We start from the raw sequence: 20,736 nt of genomic DNA, 5'->3' as shown, positions 1-20,736 counted from the left end.
ACTGCGGGGAGGAGGAGGTCAGGCTTCCCCGATACGCTACCCTCGCCAAGCTGCTTACTCTAGACCCTCACACCATCCAGGAGGCCGTTCCCCCGACCTCACCGCCTCCTGCCAGCCACCCCCCATCCCAGGAGCGGTTAGATGAGTGGTGCCAAGAGTTACATGTAGGCACTGATGACACCCCTACACATCACAAAGAAGGGGTATACAGGGTGGAACAGGAGTACGAGCAGGTCTTTAGCAAACATTCCCTAGATTTTGGGCGGATTAAAGGGGTCCAACACCACATCCCCACCGGTGAGCATCCCCCCATTAAGGAGAGATACAGACCTATTCCCCCTGCACACTACCAATGCGCCAAGGACATGTTGAGGAACATGAAGGAGGCGGGGGTTATTAGGGATAGCTGCAGTCCCTGGGCCGCCCCACTGGTGCTGGTAAAGAAGAAGGATTGCACCATGAGGATGTGTGTGGACTACCGACAGATCAACCAGATAACGCATAAGGATGCCTATCCTCTGCCCCGTATTGAAGAGTCCCTGGCCGTGGTAAGAACCGCTAACTACTTCTCTACCCTTGACCTCACCAGTGGGTACTGGCAGGTGGCCGTGGCGCCTGAAGACCGTGAGAAGACCGCCTTTGCAACCCCCATGGGACTCTGTGAATTCAACAGCATGCTGTTCGGGCTGTGCAACGCCCCTGAACCTTACAACGGCTGATGGAATGCTGTCTGGGACATCTGAATTTTGAAACCGTCTTGCTGTACCTGGACGATGTAATTGTATACTCACAGACGTATGAAGCCCACCTGGAGCACCTAGCTGAGGTGTTCGCGTCCCTTGCCAAGTATGGGATGAAATTGAAGCCCTCCAAGTGCCATCTATTGAAGCCCAGAGTACAGTACCTCGGACATGTGGTGGGCGCAGAGTGCGTCGCCAGAGATCCCGAAAAGATCACTGCCATTCAGGACTGGCCGAGGCCGACCACGGTGAGAGATGTGAGGCAGTTCCTGGGCCTGGTGGGCTATTACCGCCGCTTCATTAAGGGGTACACGAAAATGGCCGCCCCCATGCAAGACCTCCTCGTGGGACAGACCAAGGGTGGTAGGCCCCCTGGAACCCCGTTGGCATGGGAAGAAAAACATGAGGAATCATTCCGCCAGCTGAAGACGGCCTTGACAGGGGAAGAAATCCTGGCATACCCCGACAGTCTCCCATTCATCCTCTACACCGATGCCAGTAATGTAGGCTTGGGAGCAGTTTTTATCCCAGGTCCAGGACGGAAGAGAGAAGGTGATCGCTTATGCTAGCCGGAAACTCCGACCTACGGAAAGAAACCCTGAGAACTACAGCTCTTTCAAGCTTGAGCTCTTGGCACTGGTGTGGGCCATCACCGAGCGGTTCCGCCATTATCTGGCGGTAGCCAAGTTCACCGCTTATACGGAAAACAACCCGCTCACCCATCTGGATACAGCTAAGTTCGGTGCATTGGAGCAGCTGTGGGTGGCCCGGTTGGCTAACTATGACTTCACTTTATTAGAATAACTTCTTTAAAATCACAAACTCAACAAAAACTAAATATAAATACCTAAACACCATGTAGTGCCTGTCAAGTGTCAATATTCCCAGAGGATATTGTAAAAAAAAAACAGAAAAAAAAATCAGAAAAAAATATCAGAAAAAAATTATATATATATATATATATATATATATATATATATATATATATATATATATATATATATCACAGAGAGGAGAGGGGACCTTCGGGTGACTTTACAGAGTAACCAGGATATCCCCAGATGACTAAAGGGATATATGGGTATGGTTCTGTTCTTTTTCCCTAGGGCTGTTTGTCTGCCTGTCAATGGAGTACACCCTTATTTTTACGGTGCCCCCATTCCTCGACGGCTTTCCCTTTTCTGTCCCTTTGTGGGTATACAATAATTCAAAAAAGTTTTTGATTAAAGGTTAGTCCTCTTCCTCCTGTTTCTGGGTGGTGACAGTCCACTAAATAAACATCTTAGGTGTAATCACTTATAACCCAGAATGATCGTATAGTCAGGATCAATTACAATTCATTTCTTAACTGTCCCTAGATCTGTAACCTTGTTATCAATGGAGTACATTCTAATTTACACAATGCCCCCATTCCTCGGCGGCTGTCCCTCATTAATTTGCTGCCTTAAACAATGATGCAACATAGACCAGAGGTACGGGACCAAAATCATTTTCATCAGCTGACTTATCTGATATTTTCCGGGGTCTTAAATTGTCTCCCATATCAATCAGTGGACACATTTGAAACTCGACGCGTTTCCCTCCATCTCCATCATAGACAGAGTTCCTCAGGAGATTCAAAAGCTGGGCATAATAGCCACCTTCAGTGATATGCTCTCCATGGGTCAAAAAATGGTCATTTTTTTGACCCATGGAGAACACATTTAAGGCAGCAAATTAATGTAAAGTAAAGTCACCCAAAGGTCCCCTCTCCTCTCTGTGGTATATATATATATATATATATATATATATACATATATAATTTTTTTCTGATAATTTTTTCAGATTTTTTTTCTGTTTTTTTTTTATTTTTTTGACAATATCTTCTGGGAATATTGACACTTGACAGCCACTACATGGTGTTTAGGTATTTATATGTAGTTTTTGTTCAGTTTGTGATTTTAAAGAAGTTATTCTAATAAAGTGTGATTTTAGAAATAGGTATAATCTGTCACTAAAAAAGTTTTTCCATATACCTGTAAAAAACATTTAATCCTTCTGAATACCCTAACTATGACTTCACCATCAAGTACCGGGCCGGCCGTAAAAATGCTAACGCGGACGCACTCTCCCGGATGCCTCACCTGCTGGGAGAGGGGCTGGACGAGGATGACCTCGAAGAAATCGAGTTGCCCACGTTCCACCGGCCGAAGTTACATGTCCATCAACAACAGGTGAACTTGGACCCGCTGCCCAGCCAAGGGTGGCAAGAAGCCCACGATCAGGCACCTGCTGTCCACTTGGTCAAGACCCTGGTGGAACAAGGCTCCGCCGGGATAGACCCTGCCACCCCCGCCGAGGCCCAACGACTGTGGAAGGAACGAGCCCGGCTGTATCTGCACCAGGGGAAGCTGTACCGGGAATTGATTAACCCAAAGACCCACGAGAAGGTCCGCCAGCTGGTGATCCCCCAGGCTAACGTGCCCACTGTCCTACGGGCATACCATGACGGTGTCGGGCACTTTGGGTGGAAGAAGCTGGAGATGCTGTTGAGGGAGCGATTCTATTGGAGCGGGATGCGGGAGTCTGTGGAGGCCTGGTGCCGAGAATGTGGCCCTTGTGCATTGAGAAGGAGGGACGAAGGCAGCCAGAAGGCCCCGTTACACCCAATCATTACGCATCAGCCGCTGGAACTGGTCGCCCTCGACCACGTGAAGCTCACCCCTAGCCGAAGTGTGTACACCTACACTCTGACCATTGTAGACCACTATTCAAGATTCATGGTGGTTGTCCCAGTCAAGGACCTGACCGGCCGTACCGCCGCTAGAGCGTTCCAAGCCTATTTCTGTCGACCACACGGATACCCGGAGAGGGTGCTTACCGACCGGGGCCCGGCGTTTGAGGCGGAGGTGTTTCAGGAGTTCTGCCAGTTGTACGGCTGCAAGAAAATTCGGACCACGCCTTACCATGCCCACACCAATGGCATGTGCGAGAAGATGAACCATCTGGTCCTGGGTCTCCTCAAGACATTACCGCTGGAAGAGCGCTATGGCCAGAAAAGCTACCTGACCTGGTCGATATGTACAACAACATCCCCTCCAGCTCTACGAAATGCACCCCGGCATACCTGACGAGAGCTCGGCCTGGTCAGCTGCCAGTGAACCTGGAAATGGGTTTGAAGGCCCCAGAAGCACTCCCTTCGACTGCTGGATGGGATGCTCGGCGAAGGGCGCAGTACCGACAGGTCCAAGAATACGTAGAAAAGAACTTGTGCCGGAGTCGGGGACAGCAGGAGCAGTGCTTCAACAGGAAGGCGCCTGCAGGTCCCTTCCAGCCTGGGGATGTAGTACTGAAGAGAAAGAGAAGAACCCATAAGCTGGATGATCAATGGGAGAAGACCCCGTATGTTATACAACCCACCGAATGGGAGAATGGGAAGGCCTACCAGGTCAGTCGTGACCAGGGGAAGACTGTGGCCACGGTTTCCAGGGACCACCTGAAGAGGTGCCCACCACCGTTGAGGGTGGCAGCTGAAGCTCCGGTCCCCAGACCGGCTGGGGAGAAGGAAAAAGGGGTAATCCACACCATGATGGGCGATTTCCCGGCAGATTGGCCTATGCAGTGATTCTTCCAGTGATACTGTTCCCACAACCCGTGGATGAAAAAGAGATGGAAGTAGTCGACGATGAGCCAGTGCCCAGGGATGCACCTGTACCCAGCTCCCCTATGTCTCCGCCTGCCCCACACGATAGACGGGAAGAGGAACCAGTTGTTTCCTCTGCCCCACTGCCTGTCACCGCTGACAATGGGCCCCGAAGGTCCGCACGTCCCAACCTAGGTCGACCCCCGCTTAGGTACAGGGAAACTACCATTTAGGGGTGTGATACGTTGAGTGTGTGAATGAGTAAACAAATGAATGAATCAACCGAAGATGTTACCTGATTGTCGCCAGTGATTGATCCGGCCGTTGCCGGCAAGTTGTTCCCGTAGGGACCCATTGCACCGTGCATAAGGAACTACTTATGGACATGCCTGAGAACTAGCAGGGCAACCACAAACTTGTGGGAATGTAAATATGTTGGCATGATTCCGTTACCGCCGCCGGAGAGGCAGATTGGAGGAAGGGCCCACAGCAGAGGAGGCTGGGGCTCGGCCATCACCAGAACCGGTGGCCATCCTCCGGGGGTCAGGGGTCCCCCATGGACGTGGGGTCCCCTGAAGTGACCGTAGGGTGCGAGACACCGTACCCATTCCTGCTCGGGCAGCCTGGATCTGAACTGGGGTCAAGGGGTGCTGCCCACTTCTTAGGGGCAGCATCAGGGCCAGGTTGTTTGGGTGGGAGAGCGGAAGCCGTCTGTTTAATAAAATGTCTACCGTTAGTAACGTTAAAAGTACCATGCCTCCCGTTAAGGGAAGATTTATAAAAATGCTGGTTGAATGTTTTTAGATGTTTTACCTTTTTCAGTTGTGAAAATAAAACCGGTGAATGACGGGCAGCCCGCGGACGGTCTGCATTTAACCAAGGGGGAATGTGGCGCCCTGGACTAGCCAGGTCGTCACAGGTACTGCAACAACACATCCCACACCCCGAGATAGGCACATCAGTCAGACACAAATCCTTGTTGCCTCCCTCCTGGGGCTGATGTCCACACCAGGTGGGGTGGAGCCAGGTGGTTGGCCCCACCCACTGAGGAGTCCTGGAGGCGGGAAAGGAAGTTAGTCAAGAGTAGTCAGAAGTGAGTAGGAGTCAGGAGAGGAGTGAAGTGGTACTGGAGGAGCAAACTGACTGTGTCCGGGTACGTGGCCCGGGCACCAAGAGCAAGTTTGGCAGACGGTGGTGGCCGTCTGCAGGAGAGGCAGATCGACGCGGAACCGTAGGACCGGAGACGGGTGGTGACCCGCCAGTACCGAACCGGGGAGCGAACTGAAGCCAGCACAAACCGGCAGGGCCTGCAGACCCCGACCAGGCTTGGAGTCGCAGTTAAACAGGTCAAATCCGTTAGTGACCAGAACCCCAGGGGTTTCCAAACAGCCAAGACCCGATTGAAGGCAACCGTCCAAACAGCGAAAGGATAATACAGCTACCGCCACAACTAGAATTCCCAGGGCCAGAGCCTGCGGGCAAAAGGGCTCCTCCGGCATATATCCACGCTGGGGAGCGGGTTGCCGGTGGGAAGCCATCGGGACCGAAGTTACACAAAAGGTGCAGGGAAAGGCAGCCACCACCAATCGTCTGGGAGAAACCACAGCAGCCGGCTGCGGGACCTGTCCATCCAGCCATTTGTTTTACCAGAGACTCTGCATCCGTTCTTGGCTGAGTGAGTACCACCGTGCCATCCGGCACCGCGCTGCCCCCGCGACCCTTAACCTCACCAACCCTGCTTCCCCGTCACCCCAACTGGGCCCCGGGACCACCAACCCTCTACACACGGAGGGGGAAAACATCTCAGCTGCTCCCTAACAACGCTCCCGGGATCCCCGTCACCAGCAGCGGTGGTGCCCACCTTCACCACAAACCGTGGGTGGCGTCACGGACCAAATCCCCAAACCAAACCACCCCTTTCACTCACGGGCGAGGAGCACCGCTCGAGTCCCCAGATCCGGCCCACCGCTCGAGCCACCGAGCAGCAGCGCCGGACCCGAGTGCCAGCGAGAGCGCAGCAGCGACGGCTCCCTCCGCGCCCACGACATCTGCTATTGCTTTAGCTGAAATTCGTGGATTATAAAGTATGAGGTTGTGCACAGCATCATCGATCTCTGGAGCAACAACCACTCTCGGTCGTCCAGGATGTTCCTCATGATTGGTGCTGAAGTGCCTGTTTTAAATTTGGCAACCCAGTTCTTAACTGTGGAATATGCAGGGCATTGATCCCCCAATGTCTGCGACAGATCACCATGAAAATCCTTTGCGGACTTTCCTTGCAGAAGCAAGAATTTTATCACTCCTCTGCTCTCAGTTGCTGTGAATTTCGCATTAGACTCCACTATTTTGTTTTCCCACATGCGTAGAACACTGTTGCCTTAAGCAACAAACACTACATTTTGAAAACATATATTAGACTCATAAGGCTTTCATGTGATGTAACATTCGTTACCATAGAAACAAAAAAAAATCACAAAGCCAAAGACTTATCAGCAGTCCCTCGTACATCCATTCCTCCATCAAAACATACCTACCATTAAATTTAACCATAAATGATGACCAAATTTTTAATTCAGCTGCATGATTGGCTGGCAGGCAAATGAAATGAGCCTTGAAATAGCCCTGGCCAACCTCCTGCTAAAAATATGCTCCATTGGCATGATACAATATGCACAATTGGATTACCCAGGAGTGACTGAAGCTGCTTCAAACACACCATCTTCCTCTCCAGAGTCAGTTGAACCTCTGACCACAAATGTTGTATTTTTTCCATAGGTAACCGACATTCCATAGCATTGAATATAATTAACCCCTTCACCCCAGGGCGATTTGCCGTTTTTAATTTGAGTTTTTCCCTCCTCTACCTCCAAGAGACCATAACTTTTTTATTTTTCTGTTAATATTGCCATACAAGGGCTTGTTATTTGTGGGAACGAATTGTACTTTTTAATGGCACCATCATTTTACCATATAATGTACTGTAAAATGGTGAAAAAACTAAATGTAGAGAAACTGTGAAAAGTCAGTTGCTATATGGCAAAACTGACATATCAGTATGATGCCTCAGATCGGTACGAGTTTGATGATACCAAACATGTGTATGTTTACTTTTATCTAAGTAGTGCTAAAAAATTTAGAGGTTTGCCCAATAAAAGAGTAGCACTTTACTCGCCATTTTCCAAGACCCATAGTGTTCTTATTTTTCGGGATCTAGAGCTTAGTGATGGCTTTTTTTTGCTGTGGCGTTATTAATTATTCCATTTTTTGTAGATGCCATGTTTTCATGGCCTGTTATTGTATTTTAATGCACTGTTGCAGCAGCCAAAAAAACATAATTTTGGCATTTGGAATTGTTTTCTCTCCAGGCCATGTACAAATCAGATTAATTGATTTTATACTTTGAAAGATCAGGTATTTCCAAATGTGGTGATACCAAATATGTGTATTTTTATTTTTTAAATTGTTTTATTTTCAAAAGGGGGTGATTTGAACTTTTAGTTTTTTTATTTTTTCATATTTTTCAAAACTTTTTTTTATTTTTTATTTATTTATTATTTTTTTTTTTATGATTTAGTCCCACTAGCAGATACACTGTCATAGGTTCGCTCTGATCAAGAGAAATGCTAATTTCCTGGGAGTGCTGGCCTTTGCGGCTCTCACAGTAAGTGACTCATGACAGCATCAGGAATCATTATCTAACCCTGCGCCATGGGGTCATGGGGCCGCCGATGGCGGTAGGGAACAGCGTTGTTCCCTGCTGCGGTTCTTTAAATTGTGCTGTCAGAGTTTGAAAGCGCAATCTAAGGGGTTAACAGGCACACATGTCTGCTCATCGCAACAGTCATGTTCTGTAATGTGCCCATGCGCAGAAACTTCAGTGTGTAGCAGAGCTAGGATCATTGCGGGACCTCGTTTAGATTACATGTCTGTTTGGGGTTAATAAATTGGAGAAAGAGGGTGTTTTTTTGTATTTTATTTCAAATAAAGGATTTTTTTTGGTGTTTGTGTTTCTTTTTACTTACAGATTAGCAAAGGGGGAGAGGTCTCAGAGACACCTTCCCTTACTAATCTAGGGCTTAGTGGCAGCTGTTAGCTGCCATTAACCCCTTATATTACCCTGATTGCCACTGCACCAGGGCAATTGGGATGAGCCAGATAAAGTACCAGAATTGTCACATCTATTGATGCGAGAATTCTGGGAAATTGCAGGCTGCTATTTTGAGACTGGGGGCCCAATAATCATGCGTCTCCCTAACCTGAGAATACCAACCCCCAGCTGTCATCTCTATCATGGCTGATTATCAAAATTTATTTAAATAATTAAAAAAAAGGCCTCATAGGGTCCCTCTTATTTTGATACACAGCCAAGATAAGCACATGGCTGAGTGCTGCAGCCTGCAGCTGTATTCTTTATCTGGGCTGGGTATCACAATATGGGGGGACCCTATGTCAATTTATTTATTTATTTTTACACCACTATAGGGACATAGACAGTGTGTGATTCCAACCAATCACAGACACTATCACACAGGTTGAGGGAGTGGTCTCACTGCAACCAATCAGAGATGCTGGGCCTGATGGTGGGCGGGGGAAGCAGTGAATATATATGAAGATTAATGAGCGGACCTGGAAGTAGTGTTACAGCTGCAGGAGACTCAGTAAGTATAACACTCTTGCTTTATTCCTTACTTATTTTCTTTCTTTTTCCTTTATTTTTTTGTTTAACCTGAACAATAACATGGACTTTCCTGAAAAGTACATGTTCTGCGTCCATGCAAGGACACTAGGTACTGTATCTGGTACAGACCCCGAATTTTACATTTCAGGTTCGCCCATCACTATGAAGCTAGAATCACTCGTAAGTTCACCCCCATGAAGAATATGGAAACAAAAAACAGCCAAATAACCAACATAAATTATTTTGGTAATTTAGGTAATGACCTACAACTGATTTTAACACAATAATTGGCTTTAATATACTTCCCACTCATAAGAAATCAAAACTGAACATACATCGTGTGTATGTATGGAAACAACTCTTGGTCTCGTGCCATTACGCACAATCCTACCGTGCCTTGTGGTGAGGTTAGGCAATATTTTCCATGGCAAAAGTCTAAGAATTTCTTGTTTTTAAGTATTATGTTTCTAGCTTGTGTGCCCTCAACACGCAAGCCAAATTGCCTGGTACAGTAGCTCATGTGGGTTCACGGCAAGCTCCGAGGACTCCCCCTCCGTGTTCTCCATTAGTCTTCTCAGTTGAGGATGCAGAGGAATGTAATCTGTGGAAATGGAATACAAGCTTTTCTAGCGATGATCACAACCTTCTACAATAGTGTCATATTTCATAGAAGTGAGGAAAAGCATACCTCTGCGCTGCTTTGCTTTCAGGTTAGCAATTGCCCTGTCACCCATCGCACACTAGGATTTCATTTAAAACAAAAACAAAACACAAACTTTACTTTTCAAATAACACATTTCAGGCTATAACTGCGCGATTCCGCCGGTGAGTGGAGTTTCATGTTTTGAAAGCTTTTTTTTTTCAAGGCTAAGCTAAAAAAGAGGGCAAACTTGTGACAGGCGGCAGAATATCTACCTATCTGGGAAGAGAAATAAAAGCAGGAGCAGAGTGGAATGCATTTATCATTGCCTTTGTTGTGTTGTTACAACAGACTATGTATCCTAAATGATACTTATGTAGGTATGAGCAACCTTCCACATTCCGGCTGCTTGTTGTGTTTATGACAATAAATGCATTGCAAAAATTCTGGGACTTAAACCTGAAAATGATTACTGGTAACGTATGTCACGGGAAGTGTCTTACTACATTGTCTATAGTCAAGAGTGTTGGCGTTATATAAGGAAGCACGCTAAATAAACAAAAAAATTGGGCTTTAAAGTTATTCCACTTCTCAGATGCTGCAAATTGCCGCCATCATCTGGAATATAACGCGTGCATGGTGAATAGAAAAAGGGACGACTTCACGTGAACATACAGTGATAATCATTTCCAGAAGTTGCACTGAGCAGCTGGATGACATTTAACCCTTCTGCCAATCGGGGCCCCTGTGAAATCTGCACCTTTGGAAGCCCACGCTCTTTGATTCTTTTGTACTGTCTCAGCTTCTTCAAAATACCTTCTGAGGTTTTTTTTTATTTTTATTTTAAAAAATTATCTCCTAAGTCAATATCTGATACTAAATTAGTATCTCCAATCAGGCTAGAATAAGACATAGTGTATTGCACATAGGTGACAAGCAATATGGGAAGAGTATAAAATGTAATGAATGCAATTAAAGAATAAAGTGCATTTTAATCAATTAATCAGTTTTCCCAGGAGGAGCTGCAGCTAAAAAACAGAAACAGCTACTTAAGTACTTACACTTAAATTATATTTATATACTGTATGTATGGAGAGGATCTTATTTTTAACATCAGAGGAAATGCTAAATACTCATCAATATATTAGACTTTTTTTTAATTCATTCTATTTGCCATACTTTGTCAGCCTAGTACTGATTCTTTAAATCCTTAAAGGGTTATCCCATGGACAAAGTACAATTTAATCAATAGATCTAAGTTCTACAATTGGATGTGTTAAAAATGTTCTTGTGCTGATAGTCTAATAAAGGTACCCCTGCTATGTTTTGTGTAATGGAGGTGTCAGACCATACAGGGACATGGTCTGATCATATTACATCTCCTGGGCAAAGAGAGTATACAGAGAGGACATAATGGAAACTGAGCTGATTCTTTCTGTGAAGTAAGACAATCCCCTGCCTGTTTTATCACAGGAGCGAGTGTATTTTTCCATGTCTCCAGCACTCTAAGCGCATTGTAAACATAGTCAGTGATATACAAGCTCAGCAGCAGCCCTAGCTCCTATGTCACTTACTTGATTGATGATGAGCTCAGGGGACTGAAGACACGGCTCCTGTGATAAAACAGACAGGGTAATGTTTTACCTCACAGAAAGCAGCACTACTGTGTCATCTGTATAATCACTTATTCTTGCTCTCCTGGCCAGAAGTTGTGGTATGTGCTGACACAGCCATTGCACAGTACGTGGAAGGAGCACATTTATAAGATCATCTTAGTGCAGGAAGATTTTTTTTTTTAACACACCCAATTGTGAAACATTATTCCAAGATCTATTGATTAAAATCAACCTCTTTAATGCTTAAACTCTTTAACCACTTCACGACCTATATGTCATTGGTTGTATATGTCTCTTTAATACAGGCTTATGCGGCGAGCCCACATTATGCCTTTCACATGTCAACTAATGTGATCAGCCCACATGTGCAGCTAACAGGTGTGGGTGGATCTCTGATCCACTTGCACCTGTTAACTAGTTATATCGCACTGTCAAACACTGTCAAACACTGACAGCACATTTTAACACACTCCTGTGGGTATTGCGCCATTCCCTGCCACGATCGGCGGACCCATGACCCGATCATAGGGCGCCGATGCATTTTCATGACAGTGGGGGGTCAGCTGAGGACTCCTGTTGCTCCCATGAAGAAGTTCCTGTGAATGCCGGAAGAGTGCCAGTGCTCTTAGGAGAGCAGCATTTCTGCTGATCAGAGTGATGGTGAAGCATCACTCTGAACAGCAGAAGCGATTGCATAGTGCAGGCTTCAAGTCCCCTAAGAGAACTGCTAAAATCAATAAAAAAGGTAAAAAAAAAAAGTTTTTAAAAATATGAAAATAAAATCAAAACTAAAAGTTCAAATCACCTGCCTTTTGCCCCTTTGAAAATAAAACAGTAAGAAATTACACATATTTTGTATCATCGTGTTCAGAAATTCCCGATCTAAAATCAATTAATCCGATCGGTAAAGTGCGTAGTGAGAAAAAAATCAAAACGACAGAATTACGTTTTTTGGTCACTGCAACATTGTATTAAAATGCAATAACAGGCGATCAAAACATCGCATCTACCCAAAAATGGTATGATTAAAAACCTCAGCTCAAGACGCAAAAAATAAGCAATGACACAGCCCCAGATCCCGAAAAATGGGAACACTACGGGTCTTCTAAAATGGCGACTAAAGCGCAATTCTTTTTTGGGACAAATTTCAGAATTTTTTTCACCACTTATATAAAAGTAAAAGTATACATGTTTAGTATCGACAAACTTGTACTGACCTGGGGAATCATACTGACGTGTCAGTTTTACCAAAAAGTGAACATGGTAAGAATCATGAAATTGCACTTTGTTTTGCAGTTTCACGGCCCTTGAAAATTTTGTTCCCATTTTCCAGTACAAAATGTGGCAGAATGAATGGTGTCATTCAAAAGTACAACTCATCCCACAAAAAACAAGCCCTTATACGGGTATATTGATGGAAACATTTAAAAAGTTATGACTCTTGGAAGAAGGGGAAAAAACTAACACGAAAAACGGAAAATCGCCGAGGTGTGGAAGGGTTAAAATAAAAAGTTCTTTCAAGATTTTTAAGACCTCTACATGCTGTCAGTGAATAGATACATTTGAGGTCTCTCAGAATGCACTGCATGTAAAGCGGCCTTTACTCCCAGGTCCTCGCTACCTCTCCAGTCTGTCATTTAGTCATGTTCATTGTCCTTGTTTTCTACTTATGTTACCTTCTATACTTATGCATTATGTTACACTTATGTACAGTAACAGCAGTTTGCACTTTCATATGTAGAACACCTCAAATTAACCTCTGTATAACTATGAAAGAGACTTTTTGAGGAAGCATTTATTTAGTTTTTCCCTCTCCTTGTCACGCTTGCTGGGTATAGCAAGCATGGTGAGGTGCGTTCATACCTACGTGTGTCTGATGCACAACAAAAAACACAAGAAAGGGAGGCAGCGGGGACACAAAAACAACAGGAGACCCTAGAACTAGTGAGAGGGGTTGGTGGGCACATGCTATTCTCACCTGCAGCTGTCCGAATCTGTCCATATTTCTTATGGCATTCTTCTCCGCCAGAAGCTTTCATGAATCAAATTCATAAGACTCTTCCATATTTTATACTATTTTTATACTGTTTTCACATGTATGTTTTTTTTATTATTCCATATTTTGTAACTGTACTTCTTTTTGTATTATAAATCTAAAATTTAATAAGTTTGTTCCTTGCTTCTCTAAACATAACCTTGCAGAGTGCGAGAATAGCTTCGTTGTGTTACCCTCTGTATGCCAGAGTGCAAGAAAAGTAGCGCATGGCTACTTTACTATACCTAGACACCACTTCTATGCCAATAGCTGCCGCCGTTCTCAAGTTAATGGCGGTGGACAGGATATAGGTGGACACACTGTATAGTGTTAGTGACAAATCAGTGGTAGTGGTTGTGGTGATCCAGACAGAATACATTACCAGAACACCCATATGTGCATGAAGGCATCACCACAACCAACAACAGTTCAGAAACACATGGCCAGAATCATCATCAGTACAGGAATACATCACCAGAACCATCATTAGTACATGAAAACAGCGCCAAGCTTTGTACAGTGATCAATTGCAGTATCAGGTCAGTGCATATACAGTTGTATTACATGCACCTTCAACTCCTATTATGTCCTTAATAATGGTTAAGAGATACTGGGAGTTGTTGCTGCCAGCCATCAACAGCCTGCATACCATATAGTACTTATGAGATGAAGTCAGGATGTAAACAAACATTTTCCTCCAGGTTTCTTGTATATCTTCTCTGTTTGGAGCTTGTCACATTTCACGCCCGTTCACCGCAAGCAAGTATGGGGGCAAGTGTAGATCCACTGGCCCACAGGTGGAGCTATAAAATGCCCCCTCCTGAGATAAATTTTTAAATATTGTACTTGTCTGCATTTGAGAACAAGAATAAGAAATTAGTAGAGCTGAGTGGACCCGGACTGTACAAGTGTAGATCCGCGCAATTTCAAAGTTGCCCGGGTGCGTGTTTGATCCAGATTCGGCACTCGACTAAATAAAAAAAACAAAGGAAAAATAACGAAAATAAAAATAAAGCGAGTGCTTCATACTTACCCAGTCTCTGGCCTGGCTGTACGCAGCTCCAGCTGCCTCCCCGTGCTGCTCATTTCTTATGCACGGCTTTCCCCACCCACCGGCTGGCCTGGCGTCTGTGATTGGTGCAGTCAGACGCACCCCCAGCCTTTGTGGCAGCGTCTGACTGCTTTCGCTCACAGACGCTGTCTGCAGGTCATCGCCGGGCACAGGCTGAGCAGAGAAGGAAACATCACTGGCGCGGCTCATCCTGGGCCTCCCTGTGCATGATTCATGCACCGGGAGGTGCAGGCTGAGCAGAGGGAGAAACATCGCCGGCGTGGCTCATCCTGGACTCCAAACTTCATGAAGCAGGCTGCTCAGGCTGAACAGAGGAGTACACATCGCGGTGCAGCTCATCCTGGGTTGCCCGCTTCATGAAGCAGGCCGCTGAGGCTGAGCAGAGCAGGACACATCGCGGGATGTATTTTGAACACACCCCCTATCACGTGACAAATTACATCATACCTGGAAGGAGCCCATACATTCTAGCATCTATCTTTACTTTTACCGCATGATCTAGACCCACGCAGCTCCGGAAGTGAATGCTCGACCCGGAAGCAGCTTGCCGCCATGACACGGAGCATGGATGAGTACATCGCGGGCGCTCCTATCCCCCTTTCCCTTCCACCAGTATTTTTAATCCCCGGTTTCTGGTTCCCATAGACTTAGGGGTACTTTACACCCTGCGACATTGCTAGCATAGTGATGTCCAGCGCGATAGCACCCGCCCCCGTCGCACATACGATATGTGTTGATTGCTGCCGTAGCGAACATTATCGCTACGGCAGCTTCACATGCACATACCTGCTTGGCGACGTCGCTGTGACTGCCGAACAATTCCTCCTTCAAGGGGGAGGTGCATTCGGCGTCACAGCGACGTCACCGCGACGTCACTAATCGGCCGGCTAATAGAAGCAGAGGGGCGGAGATAAGCGGGACATAACATCCCGCCCACCTCCTTCCTTCCGCATTGCCGTCGGGACGCAGGTAAGGAGTTGTTTGTCGCTCCTGTGGGTTTACACACAGCGATGTATGACACCGCAGGAGCGACAAACAACATCGTACCTGCGGTCGATCCGACATTATGGAAATGAACGACGTTACAAAGATCAGCGAGATTGTATGCTTCTGTGCTCGTTCATTGTTCCAGCTAGGATTTACACATTGCGATGTCACTACCGGCGCCGGATGTGCGTCACTAACGACGTGACCCCGACGATATAGTGGTAGCGATATTGCAATGTGTAAAGTACCCCTTACAGTGCCATACGAAAGTATTTGGCTCCAATGAATTTTTCAACCTTGTCCCACATTTCAGGCTTCAAACATAAAGATAAAAATTTAAATTTTATGGTGAAGAATGAACAACAATTGGGACACAATTGTGAAGTTGAACGAATTTTGTTGCTTATTTTAAACATTTTCAAAAAATAAAAAACTGAAAATTGGGGCGTGTAATATTATTTGTCCCCGTTAAGTAAATACTTTGTAGTGCCACCTTTTGCTGCGATTACAGCTGCAAGTCACTTGGAGTATGTGTCTATTAGCTTTGCACATCGACAGACTGAAATTCTTGCCCATTCTTCCTTTGCAAATAGCTCGAGTTGAGTGCTGTTGGATGGAGAGCGTTTGTGAACAGCAGTTTTCAGCTCTTTCTACAGATTCTCGATTGGATTCAGGTCTGGACTTTGACTTGGCCATTCTAACACCTGAATATGTATATTTGTGAACCATTCCATTGTAGATTTTGCTTTATGTTTGGGATCATTGTCTTGTTGGAAGACAAATCTCGGTCCCAGCCTCAGATCTTTTGCAGACTCCAACAGGTTTTCTTCAAGAATGGTCCTGTATTTGGCTCCATCCATCTTCCCATCAATTTTAACCATCTTGCCTGTCCCTGCTGAAGAAAATCAGGCCCGAACCATGATGCTGCCACCACCATGTTTCACAGTGGAGATGGTGTGTTCAGGGTGATGAGCTCTGTTGCTTTTACGCCAAACATATCTTTTGGCATTGTGATTGTGCCCAAATAGGTCGATTTTGGTTTCATCTGACCAGAGCACCTTCTTTTACATGTTTGGTGTGTCTCTCAGGTGGCTTGTGGCAAACTTTAAATGACACTTTTTATGGATATTTTTGATAAATGGCTTTCTTCTTGCCACTATTCCATAAAGGCCACTTTTGTGCAGTGTACGACTGATTGTTGTCCTATGGACAGACTCTCCCACCTCAGCTGTAAATCTCTGCAGTTAATCCAGAGTGATCATGGGCCTCTTTGCTGCATCTCTGATCAGTCTTTTCCTTGTTTGAGATGAAGGTTTTGAGTGACGGCCGGCTCTTGGTTGATGTGCAGAGGTATGATACTCCTTCCATTTCAATATGATTGCTTGCACAGTACTCCTTGGGATGTTTAAAGTTTTGGAAATCTTTTTGTAACCAAATCCGGTTTTAAACTTCTCCACAACAGTATCACGGACCTGCCTGTTGTGTTCCTTGGTCTTCATGATGCTCTCTGTGCTTTAAACAGAACACTGAGACTATCACAGAGCAGGTGCATTTATACAGAGACATGATTACACACAGGAGGCTTATATTTATCATCATTTATCGTCATTTAGGAAAACAATGGATCATTCAGAGATCCTCAATGAACTTCTGGAGTGAGTTTGCTGCACTGAAAGTAAAGGGGCCGAATAATATTGCACGCCCGACTTTTCATTTTTTTTTTTTTAAACTTCTTTTTATTATTATGTTTCAAAAAAAAAAAAAAAAGAACTTGTAACATGCAATATTTATATCAACAATAATAATGACAAGTTTTAGAAATTAATTTACCATCATTTACAATCATCAGAACAAAACACTAATACCCTCCCTCCCCCCTCCCTCTCTGCGCCCACTTTTCATTTTTTATTTTTAAAAAAGGCTTAAAATAAGAAAAAAAATAAGAAATTAAAATAAGAAAAAATTTCGTTCAGCTTCACAATTGTATCCCCTTTGTTGTTGATTCTTCACTATTACTTTAAAATATTTTATCTTTATTTTGGAAGCCTGAAATGTGGGTAAAGGTTGACAAATTCAAGGGGGCCAAATACTTTCGCAAGGCACTGTATATGGGTACCAGATTCCGGGCCGGATCCGGATTTTTTAAGAAAATGAGCAGGGACCCGGCGGGCCCGATATTTTGTGAGTCCGCTCAGCTCTAGCAATTAGATCTTTAACAGAAATGAGTGGATCGTTTGATATTTGAATGAACCAGCTTTGATACATTTTCTCCAGGAATTTGATTTGCAGCAAATAAATTTGCACTAATCTCAATATGAGAGAGAGGGGTTAAGGGAAAGAGAGAGTCAGGAAGAGGAAGGCGAGGAAGGGAGAGAAAAATTTTAATGTAAAATGTATATTCCTTGGGATTTGGAGATGGAAATCAACAAACTGATCCAGTGCCCTACTTTACCCTTCTGGGAATGCTGATCTCTGACTGACTACATCTATACAAGGTATGATAATACGCTAGATATAACAGCTGTAGGGCAATATGGGGAGACCCCCATGGTCACACAGATTGCCTGCTCTCTTATGCTTCAGCAGTGTGAGAAATGATGCCTGGCAAAGTTTTTTTTTTTTATTGTGAATCGAATCTCAAATTTGGGTGGAACTCAATCCTTCACGGATTGATCATTTTATCTTTAGTCTTTAGCTATCTTTAGTAAGAGTCAAAGATTCCACATTTCATGGAAATGGTTGCTTTACGGATTTTTTAGGTCTGTCCTAAAATCTGGTAAGTACTCTCTGATTTAACTATATAAACAATAATGCCCACTAGCCCTAATTTCTTCAAATATATTTCCATGTACATCATTTGACCCATCCAGTATTGCATCTTCTAACCCCCTGTGGCCAGATGTCCTTCACTCACTGATAACAATCCCAGTTTCGACATTTCTGCATGGCTTGAAGGATGACAAGGTGTAATGTAATATAGTGAAATGTGCAAGAAATGCAGTTTTAAAGCAATATAGTACAACCTGTGCTAAATATTGTATTGAAAGGAACTTTGCAGCTATTATAGCTTGTGTTTTCTGTGGAAATGTACAATATTATTCTGCGGTTCCTCTGTCTCTCTGTCTTGTGACTATTGTGCATTAGTTATAACTTAAAGGGAAAACCTGTGCATTAGCTATTAGAAAACACCTCACGTGGTACAGATTAATGAGAAGTGAATACTAAAAGGCTGAAGTGCTCGGTATTCAAAACAAGCAGGTTGGCACTCAAATCGAGCAGGTCAGATGCTTGGACAGGTTGGCTCGAGTACTAAGTATAATGGAGGTCAATGGGAAACTCAAACATTATTCTGGAAGAGACTCACAGGAGAGCTGGGGAAGCAGGAAAAGTGCTAAAATGGATGAAAACAACTCTCAGATGGAATGGGAACAGCATAGGAAAAATGGCTGGATGCTTTGCTGACTCCCAGGTGGCTGTTGGAAGTAATGTTGTCAGTGTATTACGCTACTTTTACGGACTGACTATAAAACATATAAAACATAAGATAAAAGGGATTTTACAGAAAAATATGTGAGCAAACATTCTTTCCTGTATATTGACTTGTATATAAGGCAAAATTTAAAAGAGTGAAAAACAGCCTCCTCCACCTCTTAATAGCTGGGCCATCTCTCCCTGTATTTCCCCATCGACTGTGACTACATTAGATGGCACAATAGATGGGGAAATAAAGTACACGTGCAGGTAGTCACCTTTAAAGGTATGTGCGCACGTGGTGTTCTGTGCAGTGCGGAAAAGAACGCACCCTCTGGCAGACAGGAGAAATGTAAACACTGCGTTTGTCAAAAAAAAAAAATACATCCAAAACGCATGCATTTTGGATGCATTTTCCATGCATTTTGGATGCATTTTTGACAGTGCATTCCCCTGGCAATTCAGCTTTGCTACATGCCCGCTGACAGAAGACACAGACAGAGTTGCGCGATGAGAATGAACACGGATGAACTTCACCCGACTTCATTGTCATCCCGTGGCTCTGTCTGTGTGTCGCGTCCTGATTAGCAGTCACCTGTGAAAGATTCACCGGTGACCGCTAATCCCCTGAGTGACTGAAGTGAGCAGTGCGATCAGCAGTGCCGTCACTCAGGTTACCCGCGGCCAGCTCACCTGTAACGTCATCCCTGATCGCGCAGCTCACTTCAGTCAGTCAGGCGACTTGCTGTCACAGTTGGAGGATACAGCGGTGGCCACGGGCAATCTGACTGACATCATCGCTGATCGTGCGGCTCACTTCAGTTGCTGAGTGGAGCTGGCAGAGAGCGGTCGTGGTCTGTGGCCACTCTTGTCAGCTTCATGTAGCAGAGCTGGATGCGTCGCAGGACCTCGTGTGGATTATGTCGGACCTGGAGGGGTATTTGGGGATTAATAAAGTGGTGAAAGAGGGTTGTTTTTTTGTCTTATTCCAAATAAAGGATTTTTTCGGCTGTATGTGTTTAATTTCTTTAATTTACAGGTTAATCATGGAAGGTGTCTCAGGGAGACGCCTGCCATGTTTAACCTAGGACTTAGTGGCAGCAATGGGCTGCCCTTAACTCCTTATTACCCCGATTGCCACCGCACCAGGGCAATTCGGGATGAGCCCCGGGACTGTCGCATCTAATGGATGCGGTAATTCCGGGCGGCTGCTGGCTGATATTGTTAGCCTGGGGGGGTCCCCATAATGTGGAGCTCCCCATCCTGAGAATACCAGCCTTCAGCCATGTGGCTTTACCCTGGCTGGTATCAAAATTGGGGGGACCACAAGTCGTTTTTTTGAATTATTTATTTATTTTACTACACGATATAGACCCACCCACCGGCGGCTGTAATTGGTTGCAGTGAGACAGCTGTCACTCAGCATGGGGGCGTGTCTGACTGCAACCAATCATAGGCGCCGGTGGGCGGGGAAAGCAGGGAATAAGAGATGGAATAATGAGCGTTGAGCATTTTCAAAAGAGGAAAAGCCACCGGAGCTTTGTGACAGCCGTGCAGCGCCATGCCAGTGATCGATGAGTATGAGAGAGGGGGAGAGACCGACCAATGGACAGAGAGAGAGACAGACGGAGAGAGAGAGACCGACCGACGGACAGAGAAAGAGACAGACAGAGCGACCAATTGATAGAGAAAGAGACAGACTAACAGACAGAGAGAGATTGACTGACATTGACAGAGAGAAACTGAAAAGACCTGCATTTTGTATGTCAAAAAAGCATGCGGAACGCAACAAAAATGCAGTCCAAGTGCATTTTGGTTGCGTTTTGACCCACATCATTGATTTCAATGGGTGGAGAACGCAGCTACAACGCACAA

The sequence above is a fragment of the Anomaloglossus baeobatrachus genome, chromosome 3 (assembly GCF_048569485.1).
Source record: "Anomaloglossus baeobatrachus isolate aAnoBae1 chromosome 3, aAnoBae1.hap1, whole genome shotgun sequence".
NCBI lineage: Eukaryota > Metazoa > Chordata > Amphibia > Anura > Aromobatidae > Anomaloglossus > Anomaloglossus baeobatrachus.
The sequence above is the reverse complement of the archived record's forward strand: the minus strand, read 5'-3'. Positions refer to the sequence as shown.